Source organism: Megalops cyprinoides, chromosome 10, assembly GCF_013368585.1.
Source record: "Megalops cyprinoides isolate fMegCyp1 chromosome 10, fMegCyp1.pri, whole genome shotgun sequence".
NCBI classification, from domain to species: domain Eukaryota; kingdom Metazoa; phylum Chordata; class Actinopteri; order Elopiformes; family Megalopidae; genus Megalops; species Megalops cyprinoides.
This window is the reverse complement of record NC_050592.1, coordinates 19,696,803-19,709,544: the sequence shown is the minus strand read 5'-3', so window position 1 is coordinate 19,709,544 and position 12,742 is coordinate 19,696,803.

Here is a 12,742-nt window from a genome sequence, read left to right as displayed (position 1 = left end):
TGTCGAAGGAGGGACACAAGGATATTACAGCTATGCCACTCCAGTACAGAAGACACTTAGTTCATTATGTTCAACTGCTTGAAAACAAACTCAAAAGACATGAATTTGGTTGTATATATGCACATATATAAATATATATTTATATACTTTTTTTTTAAATTGTCAATGCAATGTTTTCTTTACTTCAATTCTGCATTGTCCATGGATAATGGATGTCTGGACTTTGTTGTCTTGTCTGACACAGGAACCTCTAACTCTGTTCCACTCTCTGTTGATCGACTCTTCGTTATGAAATTGTATTTGCCGTTAAGATTTTCTTCCGACTACAATGTGAACGTGATTAAATGAACTGACACCATTTTACACCAGACCTCCATCTGAACTTTCCTCCATGAAGTGTCAGTGTTTGTGCTACATGCACTCTGGGGGAAAAAAAAAAACAATCAAAAAAAATCTGAAACATAAAGCTGCTTGTCTGCACCGCTATTTTTGTCTGACAGCATTAATGCCTCTGGAGGAGAGGAAGCAGGGCACCAGAGGACAGGGTCTAGGACACAAGCCCAATGTGAAGAACGTATGGCTGCACATCTGCACCGTGTCGGTCATGCGCTCTCCGTAGCCATCCATGGAGAGGTCACATTACAGCATCCGCTCTGCTGCCCACTTTAACCCTACGCAGAAACAGAGCTTAGCTCCTGGCCTGCTCTTCATAGCACAAAATTGCCAGGCTGTACTGGCAGAATTTGCTTTTTGCATACAGGGGTCGTTCCTTTATTATTGAGCACTCCTGGACAAAAAAAACACAGTACCTAATTTTTGAGGTCTTACAATAAGCAATAAACTGCTACCTCTATGAATCAAAGAAGTGTTAAAATAATGGATTAGGAAAATTAGTGGTAGCAGCAGTAGTAAGAGTAGTAGTTGAAGTAGTTGTACCACTATTGTTATTATTATTAATAATAATAACAGCCAAATTTGTATTAGTCTTTTAATTCTCAAGTAGTGTGCTTATGATAAGTGCTTGAAATTTTAAAAATGAATTAATTCTAAGAGTGTTCCTGCATGCCTACAGTGGTTTAGACTTGCTATGCCTTGTGTCCCTGTATGTCTGCGCACAGAGGTTATTTGAAACTCAAATTGAATTCTCAAAACGATTGGTTCTGAAGCAGTACTGTCCTCGTTAAGAGTGTTTAGTGTTTTGAATTTTGGTGGATTTTAACTTTTTGAATATTTTCACAATGTGCCTGAACAGGCAGTTCAGCTACACTCACCCAGTTGTCTGATTGTGTCAGATGTCCCTCTACATCTATTGTAACATTTCTATGTACAGTAAATGCAGGTCAAGGTAAATTTTCATCTGTGCTGTCATATGTTCCATGCTGTTGGTGTGTCATTTTTGATATGATATGTTTACTAATTAATATACATTTTATCTGTAGTTCCAAAGGGAACATTAACAAAATTTGGTACAAAACAGTCTTATGACAAATATTTTGTAATGATTTAATTTCTTGTTGTTTATGTATAGATTATATTAATTATATATGAGAATCTGAGAATACCTTTCCCATATTTTCAATAAATCAAATAAACACATTGTTCTCATAATTGTCCCTTTTCAACGATTTTGATATCACTGGGACACATTCTGCTACAATTGAAACATTGTTTAAGGCAGATCTGAATGACCATTGTGTTCAGATGCCACTGCACTAAATTTTAGTTCAAACCCCTAAAAAGCCATGCAGTTCTTCACTCCCAGTCACAGATTTTTCGACTCCTGCACTGTTTTTAGAAGTCCAAAACACACGTTTTGCACAAATCATTTAGGAAAGATGGTTATGATATGCACTAACATCTAGAATCGTGAGCTTATAATGCACGTCTGATTTTTTAACACTTGATGATTAAAAAACAAAGCCTAACCACTTTCATCCTCAAACAATGCCAGGGTCTTTGCTGAGAGAATCCTGCCTGCGCTGGTCCTCATGGCAGCTTTATTGTTATGCTCTTGTTTTGAAGTGGGAAGAACAAACCAATGACTCCCCCTTCCTGCTCCTCACGGGCTCTCTCTCCCCCTATTTGCTCAACCCAGGCTGGATTTTTATTGTTCTGATGCTAAATAGCTACTGGTAAATGGTTTGTTTGAAAAAATGCATTTCATTGATACTGAAAAATATATAAAATTAATAAAAAGATATTTACGCAAATTCAAGTCTGGTACAGAAACTTTGTTGTTTGACATACAGTATTATTACTGAAATGTCTGCTGTTGTAATGATGCTACATCATCAGCAATACAATTACAAATAATTCAGGATAAGATTAAAGAAACCCAAGATAAGATAAAGGAAAATTTGTTGCAAATGAACCTATTATTGCTAAAATGTCTCATATGAGTACATTATGGCTGACATGTATTGCACCTGATGTAAGGAGCAGACCTTAGATCTCTGCATCATAATATTCTCACAAAGCAAAAAATACAATAAATATAATAGCTAAAATATAGGAATAAAAATGAAAATGACTTGAGGTTATTGCATGGCAGAGTGCTTTTGAAGATATGTCTATGGTGATGTAGAAACAACCAACAGTGTATCTGTGTCAAGTCATTATAAATAAAGACAGCATTGATAGAACAGAATGAACAGAATGTGCAATTTGTCACATCTATTATGATATAAATAGTAGCTTTAAGTTGCACACTTTTTTCTGATAATGGTGTTAACTGTTGAGACCCTGAGGGTATATTACCAGAAACTGAACTATATGGGTGGGGCTGTGACACCATAGCAAATAAAATTCAAGTAAAATTCAAGTCTGTTTCACCACTGAAAAAGGGATGAAGGGTTATACCTGACAACAGTCTTACTGTTCTCAGGCCAGTGCCTACCCCAGCAGGTGCTGCCACACCAGCAAGCAAGGCCTGTAATATCTGCTTTCAGTTGGTAATGTCTTGCCTGGTATATGTTCTGTAAAACATACAATGTGACTTTCGTTTTATATCCAATATCTTCTACAAAAACCAATGCCCAATACTGTATTATATATCTCCTTATTTTCATATTCCACATCCAGGTTAGAGGACAAAGAGATTGGTGTGAGGACCATGAGCAGAACAAATTGCACTAACAAAAAGAGAAAGAGAAAAGGGAGAGCTGGAGAAGTCATTTTCAAACTGTTCATTACTTTTTTCTAGGAACACTGGGACATAAATGATTTTACAGTCCTTTTCATTAAAACCCCACACTGCTGAAGAGAGAAGAATAGAGGAGGTGGGAGAGGGGTGAAAGGAGAAATAAAGTGATCACTTCCTCTCTCCTTTCCTCCAGCTTTTCTGCTCTCTCTGCACAGGGATGAAAGCTTCCTCACTGTCCACACCATGGGGCCTTGTGCCTCCCCTCCCTCCTAGGTCTCGCCTGGCCGGCTGGCCTGCGCACAGTGACCCTTGCCTGCAGTTGTTTTTAATCAAGCCCCTGGCAGGAGCTCACGCTGGGTCCACTGGGAGCACCAGGAACACCGGATGAAAGGAAGTGCTAAAACTACTGCTACGGAACGACAGGTGGCTGCCTTGGCAGTGGTTCACCAGCCCGCACGCCATTCACACAGCAGTAACGGTCCCTCGCACTGCAACCGGAGCCCTGTTTGCGCAGTCAAACCTGGCACACTATTCACGCAGCCACATCTCAGACTCAGTGAACCCCCACCCCCATCCCTCCGGAGGGTCTTCTGTATCAACATTCCCTGACAAAGAATACAAGCCTTCACTCCTTAAAGGCACCATTAGAAAATGATTTCCTGCCATAGCCATTGGCCTGCGTTTGTCATAATTTACAACCGATCAATTTACTGCGGTTTCGTCCAGTTTTTCACAGTATTGATTTCTGCAGGACAGCGCAGTTTTAAAACGGCCTGAATACAAACCTTTGTTTCAAAGAGCGACTGCTCTGTTCTCCAAAGCTAAACAAGTCTTTAATGGCCATAAGATAAAAGGGCTGTGGCCTCTCGAGCCTTTGGCTCACAGCCCAGATGTGTCGCATCACGTCTTCCATGAACATCTACTCTTGGTTCTTCACTCCGCTCCTTCGATCTCATGCAGGGAGACAGCGAGCAGAACTATAAGACCATGCAGAGAGTTTCATCATCCACAGCACTCCTGGATCCCGTCTGTCACCACAAAAAGATGAGATCCATTTGTTTCAAGAAAACCTCACTGCACAAAAAGAAATTCCAACCAGTGTGGAATTGGCGTAAATCTGTATGTTGATTTTAAGAGTGTTCGTGACAAAGCAAAATATTCACAAGGACAGGCAGTGGCCAAAGTGAGTGAGGTTGGCTTACCTTCCAGACCTGGGTGGAATCTTAACTCTGGATAAAAAGCACTATTTGGGCCCTATATGCTTCAACAGTTGAAATACATTCAAATTGTAATGGTAATGGTTTATCTTGGTGTGTCATGGTAATGGTGTATCTTTTTTTACAAATTGGATTTTATCTCTCTCTAAAAAATGAACTTACGTTTTTTTTTTTTTTTGTCTAACCACAATGTACATTATGCTTAACCCTGAGTCGCTCTTCAGTTAATGTTAATGTTAATGTTGCTAGTCACTAAAATTAATGAAAAATGTTTTGTGACAAAAAACAAGAAAAAAACTTACAGTACTTGAAACTTAATTCAAAGGCATATTGTGGTTGTAATGAATCTGAGCCTCAAGTTAAAATAATTATTTCTCTGAAGCAATATGAGATGCTTTACAATGAGTTGAGTGAGCTCCCAACTCTCCAGCCTCCAAGTGCTTTCACCACTAGTATCTGAACCTCTGGTTTACTGCAGTTTAATCTGATAAATCCAAATCCAGCTAAGTCCAGTGGAAGAAAACCACCGTTTTAACAGTGCAGACATTTCATAAAAATCCTCCAAGTCTGCTATAATGCAAAACATATTAATCGTTTATTCTTTTTTTTTTTCTTTTGCATAATAGTTTCAGCCAAATAGCATGTAGGAAAAAGGAATAAAAACCAATGCGTGCTGTAGGCCTGGTGTCAGCTTTAATAACACTCCAGTTCTATAATTATGAATGAAAAAAAAAAGCAGTCGGGTAAAATTTAATCCAAAGCAGATATGTGAAAGCGATGGTGGCTTTGTGAGAGGCACAGCTCTGACTCTACCAGCCCAGCTCCCTACCCTCAGCTGCACTGACTCTCCAAAAGGAAGTTTTAGTGGTCTGTGTGGCCTGGCAAAGGTTATGTGAGTGACTCAGTAGCAAGCCATTTTTCTGACACACCTGGCATCATCCACTTGCAACTCCCCAAGGTAACTGAACCTTAACTGCTCATAAATAAAATCATGTTTTAAGCAAAAATTGAAATGAAGCAGGTGATACATGTAATGTTTCTGCTTAAATGCATATGCAGAACCAGTCTGAAATCAGTCAAATGTAACACAAAAAGAAAAATGTCTTCATCTGCTGTTTGTGGACAGGAAGACAACAGAGAATTTGGTGGTCTTTTGAGTACTCATGCCTTTGTCACATTCTGTTGATCGATGGTTTCTTGTTATTGTTCCATCCAAGCTCATAGTTACGTAGTTGGAATGAGTATTATTATAAATTAATGCAAGTGACCAAGAGCACAAGGTACTCAGCGTTTCATCACATTCAGTTGCCTGTATCAGTGACACCTGGAGGCAGAACTATGAACTGGGGGCTCAGAGATAATGTATAGACAGAGTGACAGACAGAGCTTTAAGGCTGCTACAACTCTGCCTATTGATATACATCTTCCTTCCTGTAACATGTATGGACAAGAGCTGACGAGCTTTTAATTATTAAAGAAGCATTCTTCCCCGAGAGGATTAATCTGCCAGCTGCCCATGGCTGTCCACAATGGCAGCAACGCTGAGAATTAGTTTACGTCTACTATACACCTATCACACATAAAATTGATTTTCTCTTACTCTTTTTTGTCTTCGGTTAACTTTAGGGAACCCATCGAAATTCTCCACCAATTTTCCTCACCAGCATTTTTTTGCGGTTACTAATTCTCTCAAACAAAACTTTTTACTTCCTTTGTGTTTTTGTATAATTTATAATTTATTGTATTTAAGGTGTTCCTGCAGGTCATGTCACAATTTGTGTACATGGCATGCAGACACAGTGACAATACTTTTGTTAGAAATGATGTATCAAATAAAATTTGATTGATTTAGGAGGGAGATGGAAAGGAGGAAGAGGAAGAGAGAGAGAGACAGAGAGAGAGAGGGAGAGAGGAGAGAGGAGGTGGTCAGGGTCCCCAGAGCCCCGTGCAGCTGGGATGCCGAGCCCGGTGTGCTCTGTTCTCTTCCGTTAGGCCTGGATTTTTAATACTGGAAAAAAAGTCTCTCCCCTCTGTCAGTCTCAGCCTTTTAATAAAAACAGAGTGTAACTTTGCGGTCTCGCTCGCTCTCATTACCCTCTCACAGTCTGAGCACGAGCGTGTCTGCACAACTGTGAAAATCCCAGCTTTTATTACCCCCTCCGCCAGCGCTGGAAAAAACCCGGGATCGCCTCGGATCCCATCTGGTGCACATTAGCCCACCACCTGGAGCCGTCCCAATCATGAAATCAAACTATGGGATAACAAAAATAATAAAATGAATTACTCAAGCTACCCCCCTCCCCGCACTCCCCTCCCCAAAGCTTCCAGACTCGTGTGCCACTTTTTCAGTTTGTTTTATCAGACGTTCCAAACGGGGAGAAATGAAATGCGCAGCTCATTTGGGGTGCCCTGCGCTTCACATTGCAGACTTTGTTTGTTTTGCTTTGTAATGAAAAGTAAATGGACCAAACTTCTGAGCAGGTTATCAGCTTGTTCCTGGACTTTGGGAAATGTGAACCAGGAACAGGAGCAGAGAAGCACAGTCAGTGTGAATGAGAGGCATGTCATAGTCCACATATATTGAGCACATAACCAGCACTGAACACCCTCATACAGCAGATGTCCCAAAAGGCCTCCGTTTAGATATATGTCATATTTACACTTCGACTCCAGTTTGGGACATGACATTTTTAACAAGGATGGAGATCATAACGAAATTTTTAACAAATGCCCTTTGCAGAGTAACACAGTTACCAATATTGGTGACAACTTAAAAGGCCTAATAGCGATGGAATTTGAACCCAGTCTGATTACTGAACAATAATTCCTGACAGAGGTCAGCCACAGAAGACAAAATAAAAGGAAGGAATCATGAGCCCAAGAGTGGCCTTTCTTCTCTGTGAATAGATGATGGGAGCTATGCAGAATTAGCAGTGACCTCAGTACAGCACACAATGAATACGGTGGTTTAGTGCATGGAGCAGGTAATATTCCAAGAGCTTCCAACTCCTGAGTCTGCTCTGTTCCCAAGAATTCTAACATTCAAGGCCTCCAGTTGCCTTACCTGTTGATCTTTGTTTTATCTTACCTGCCACAGGCTCTAACTTGCTATTATAGGAAAATGTCCAGTTGAACAGTACCATTCACATAATTTCTGTAGCACTTTTTTCTTAGTGATTCCCAGAGTACATATACTGTGTATGTGTGTGTGTATATGTGTGTGTGTGTGTGTGTGTGTATAAATATAAATTTTATATATAATCATATATAAGGCTATAGGAATTAGATTTTAACTACTTTTAACCAGTTTACAATTTAGGTAAATCCTTGAATAAGAAAAAAAAAAAGTAAGTGAATTATTATCACATTATATGTATTATATGTTAGTATTTTACATTACATTGTAAATAAGTCTTCAATTAATTAGTTTTTTTATTGATATAAGAACCCTAACCTCTAAAGGAATCTGTGCTCACTTCATATCATGATAGGTTCATGAGATCTTTCAGTCCCCAGCATGCAGTCCACTACCAGGAGTCTCACCTCATCCATTTTAAGGCAATGTTAATGATGGTAGCAATATCTGATATGTGTAAACATAAGAGGACTCAAGTCTTATTCGGGTCCTAAAGGGGTTTCTTTGTTCTCTGCACAAAGATAAATGTGTAATGATGCATTAATTTCATTGATTGGTTGGGTGCTTTATTGAATTGTTAGCTGAATGGTTGAAGGCAAACATACTTTTGGTAATGACAGCATGAGGACTGTGGATGTAAAAATGACACCCATTTTATGCACATCACTCCAGGACGTAAAATATGTGAAGCCACAGCTATCATAAAGAGTGATAAAGAATGTAAGGCGCTATTGAACAAAAGACAATATCTCAGTATCACAATACCATGCGCATTTGATTAATTGAATGCTCTCGTCCTGCGCTTCACATGAAAACCGAGATGTTTTGGAGCTCACAATCCAGTGCTTTCACTCCATCTTACTGAGAACTTGGCTGCCCCTGTATGCGTCTGCCTGCCATTAGCCTCTGCCTCCCTCCCTCCCTCCCTCCCTCCCTCTGCAGCTACTGAATTGAGTTCCTTTGTGCAGTGAAGTCTCAGCGCAGAAGCCGTGCAGAGCAGTGCAGGAAACTGCTCTCTGACAGGAGCCAGAACTTCTTGTTCCAAAGTGTGTCTTCACTCATTCTTCCTTCCACATGGAAAAGTCGTTGGAGAGAAAGGACTGCTTCCTTCCAGCGAGTCCGTAGACAAAGGCCAGAGACTACCTTTCAGTATGGAAGGAGGAAATGGCTCTTTTTCACACTCAGAGAGTTTCCCCCATCCTCCCAGCACTTCCTAGCAACAAGCCGAGCAACGAGAAGGCTACCTCAGCACAGGAAAACCTAAAATTGCATCTTCCTGTGAGTTTGTGTGACACGTAATAAAATTTGAATACTTTACTCCAAATTCTGTAGCACTTTCTGATCACTACTGTTATGTTTATATAAAGTATTGGTATAGAGTGGAACAGGGTGTGGAACTAGCTTGGTAACATTATGTGACAATATCCTCATTGCTGAAAAACACACAAGCCCCAGAAGTATTGCCGGATATGACGAACAAGCTGGAAATTAAACTGATACATTGGCATTTCTAGGCGAATAAAACGAAGAATACTTCAGTAGTTCATGCTGCGCTGTATTTAGCTGTAGTTATGATTATTACCCAGCTGACGTGATTGATTTTTATTGGTTTGCTATCCAGTAATCTGTGTTTTGGAGAAATATTTGGGTTCCCAGCCAGTCATCTAGGTACATTCACTTGCATGGAACCCATTGCTTAGAATGCAATATTTGTCACTAGAAAGTTTCAAAGACATTGATGTCATACTTCCTGAGGATCTCACAAAGAAAAGCTGAGGCAATTTGACCCAAAGGCTTTGCACAAACAGAGAGTTTAATTTAATATGAGACAAACGATCCATTTGTAACATTGTAGACGGCAGCATTCTGTGTCCACAAACACAATTTGAGGCTGTAGGTTTATCATGGGCTTCAGCAGAGAATGGAACATGGGTGAGAAGCCTGAAGACAAATGTTTTCCATTTCCTCTCGTCTGGCCCAGCTTCCCCGTCTCTTTTCTGTGATGAAAGAAAAAGTACACACTTCAGTCAGAAAAAGAAATACTGTGTATAACAAAATGCCCTACCCCCTCCCAGCTGCATCTCAAATGGAAGAAAAAGGGTGAGAAAAATGAAAGAGGCAATGCTGCTCTTTACAGGAGTCTTCTGATCCCAGTTTCCACAGTGCGCTGTGATGTATTCTGTGTCAGGTCTCCAGCAGCTCCCCATTTTGGGAGGAAGTCTCTCAGCTCTTGTTGTCACAGTGACTGCAGATCATTTGTGTGAGGCGACTACAGGTCATAAGCCCAAGTCGGCAGCGGGTCACAGTGTGAGACAGCTTCAGGTCATCAGAGTGAGTCAGCATCAGATCATTAGCAGGAGAAAATTGCAGGTCATCATTGTGTGACGGCCACGATTCATCAGTCTTAAATGACAGTAAATAAATTATCTAAGACAGAAATTGTGTGTCATTTTCTTTTACCTAGTGGGCCTGGACACAAGACTACCCTGACATCCAAAAGACCACAAAAAATGGCCAAACGCAAGTCCACCCTTTCCACAAATCTTCAGTTCAATTGTAAAAGAACAATATTGATGTTTACATGATACACGATTCTAATGGTTTAGCCAACAGGTGTAACTTGACTCCAAAGTGGTCCTTTCTATCTAGTTCAAATTAGTTACATAAACTGGAGTTAGATATTCACTTTCAGTTTGTTGTTATTAGATAGCCCATATTATGATGTTGATCTAGTTAAGCTGTACCTTATCACTAATGGTCAAATATTGAATTTATTTTGGGAGGATAATGGTAGCCAGGACAACAGAATGACAATAACCATGGAAATCAACATGTAGCTACATTTGATACCGGTGTCTTAGAAACTAATGAATATTACATATGACCTGCAAATGAGCAAGAGTTAAGAAAATACTCTCACATACTCTATTGTAGTAAAAAGGCATGGCAAGCTGGAAAGTGAGCTCAATGTATATATTTTGTTAGCAACAAAGCATTCATACATGCTACCCACCAGTGTCAAATTTGTGCTTTACAACTTTGAGTTTCACAACAGTAGCTGCCTATAGCTTTTTTGTGCAATGCAATAACAATCATGGCTTTGGCTGTCTTTTTGTCTTAGGGTAGTCACATGTTTAGGCTTAGTGATTAAACTTGTAGTCATCTTTCCTTATGATTGCTCCTGCAACCTATGGACAGACACACATTTTCATACTGAGGAGATATGCTGGTGGATTGGTCAAACAGAGGACACCACAGCTCCTATTGACACTTGCTGTGGCTAATTTGATTGTAGTGAAAAGACTTCATCGATTTATTCTTAAAATATGCATTTCATTGATGTTATTAATTCCAACTTAATGAAAGCAGGTGTTAACCACAGCAGCTCTGGTTTGATTTGTGCTTTATTTTATTAAAGAGTGTATTTAATATTTCCACTTCTTCACAAGCAGGGCCACCCTGAGGCCAGTAATATTTCAGCATGTTTCTAAGCCAAAGTAAACAGCCAGAAACCATTTGGCCGGTTGCCCTTTTGGGTTAGATGGCCTGCTAAGCTATTGAAACCCCACCGTGACAGGATTTTTAGACCCTGTGTATTCAACAGTGTGTATTCAAGACAAAGAGTGTTAAATAGTGCAACACTCAAATATGAGAATTATCACACTTTGAAGGCTACACAATTTTCTACCACCTGTAGACACATTTGTGTTTATGCTGGCTTGGCATAGTCTAGGTTGGCTAGGTTGTTGTGGCATAGCCATTGGGTAGTATGTCACCTCATCACATTTTCATATACCTCATCAATATACACATGAAAGGGACCTCCAAATGACGCTTACTGTTTTAATCTTCAAACATCTTTAGCAGAGGAGGTTCACTAATGTTGGACAGGCCTGTGTCTTTAGCACTCTGGCAGGTGCAGAATCTTTGATTTATGTCACCTCAGTGACAAAGTTCTCCAAGACCTGAGTTTGTACTCAGACATTTCCTCCCTAATGTCTAGTTAGACTGACATTATGACAACTACACAGTTTATCCCTCTCTGGAGTCTGCGGAGGCCTGTGGCATTTCTGGCCAGTGCTAGGGAGAAAACAGGAGTTTGGAATAAACACAGATGTTGGTTGATATGTCTTTGAGGTGTGTTTTGGGAAAAAAAAAACATTTACTCCCCAAAATTACAGCACACGGTCAAAAGGAATAACAACCTGATCCAAAGACAATGGCTGGTTGAAGACTTCTTATGACAGACTGTGAGATGCTAATAAATGAAATCCATGTGCTGTTAAAAGAGGACGAAGACATGAACTAATGTAAACTGCAGATGAATTGTCCAGATAATGTATATACAAAAACAGAGGTTTTGTTGAGTGGCTGTGTGGCCTGGCTCCCAGCCCACCTGACCACAAGCCCCAGAGAGAGGGACATGTGTACCTCAGGGAAGCCACTAGATCTGAAGAGAACGGAAAACCAGCAGATCATTCAATGAATTTAGTGGCAAAAAATCAAACCTTAAGTACCAGACATTGGACTTGATGGCTGAGCTTTGATCAGCACAAGCTTCCATTGAAGTTATTAAGTAATTTATGTTGATGAAGTTCAGATCCTGTCCATTTCTGCAAGCAGATGCATGCATACATGCGTACATGCCGGCCTATGGAATATTTCTCATGTCTGTTGGCTTGTAGTCTTTAGATGCTTATGAAAAGTAGACCCAGACAATAAGACATTTGTTAGCCAGTGCCACATAACTCCCACTCTTGAAAAATGGACTGGACCATGAATAGATCTATCCAGAGATGGCAACTAGCATCCACAGATATTTGTTTGAACAAAAACCAACAGTGAAAGTAGGTACTAGAGCATCAGAGCTTGATGAAGAGAAAGGGGAACCAAGGCAGCAATTGAGGGTGTTAAGGAAGAATAATCTGAGGGGTATGAGGTCACCAGGTCCCAGCATTCAACTGTCATTGAATCAGAAATTTCATTTCCCCACAAATTTCCCCATAAATATTTCCTATTTGGTATACGGTACTTGATTTAGGCATGAATAAATTGCATTTTACTGATTTCAGTAATTACAGCACAGACACTTTGTAAGCTAGAAGCATCAAAACTGTGCCAAAAGCATAAAAATCTAATAGCTAATAGTGAAATAATGAAGTTGGATACTGTATGTGTGTGTGTAGACACATGTATATGGTAGACACATATATATGGTTATGTAATGTTCAGTTTCAGTCCTGACCA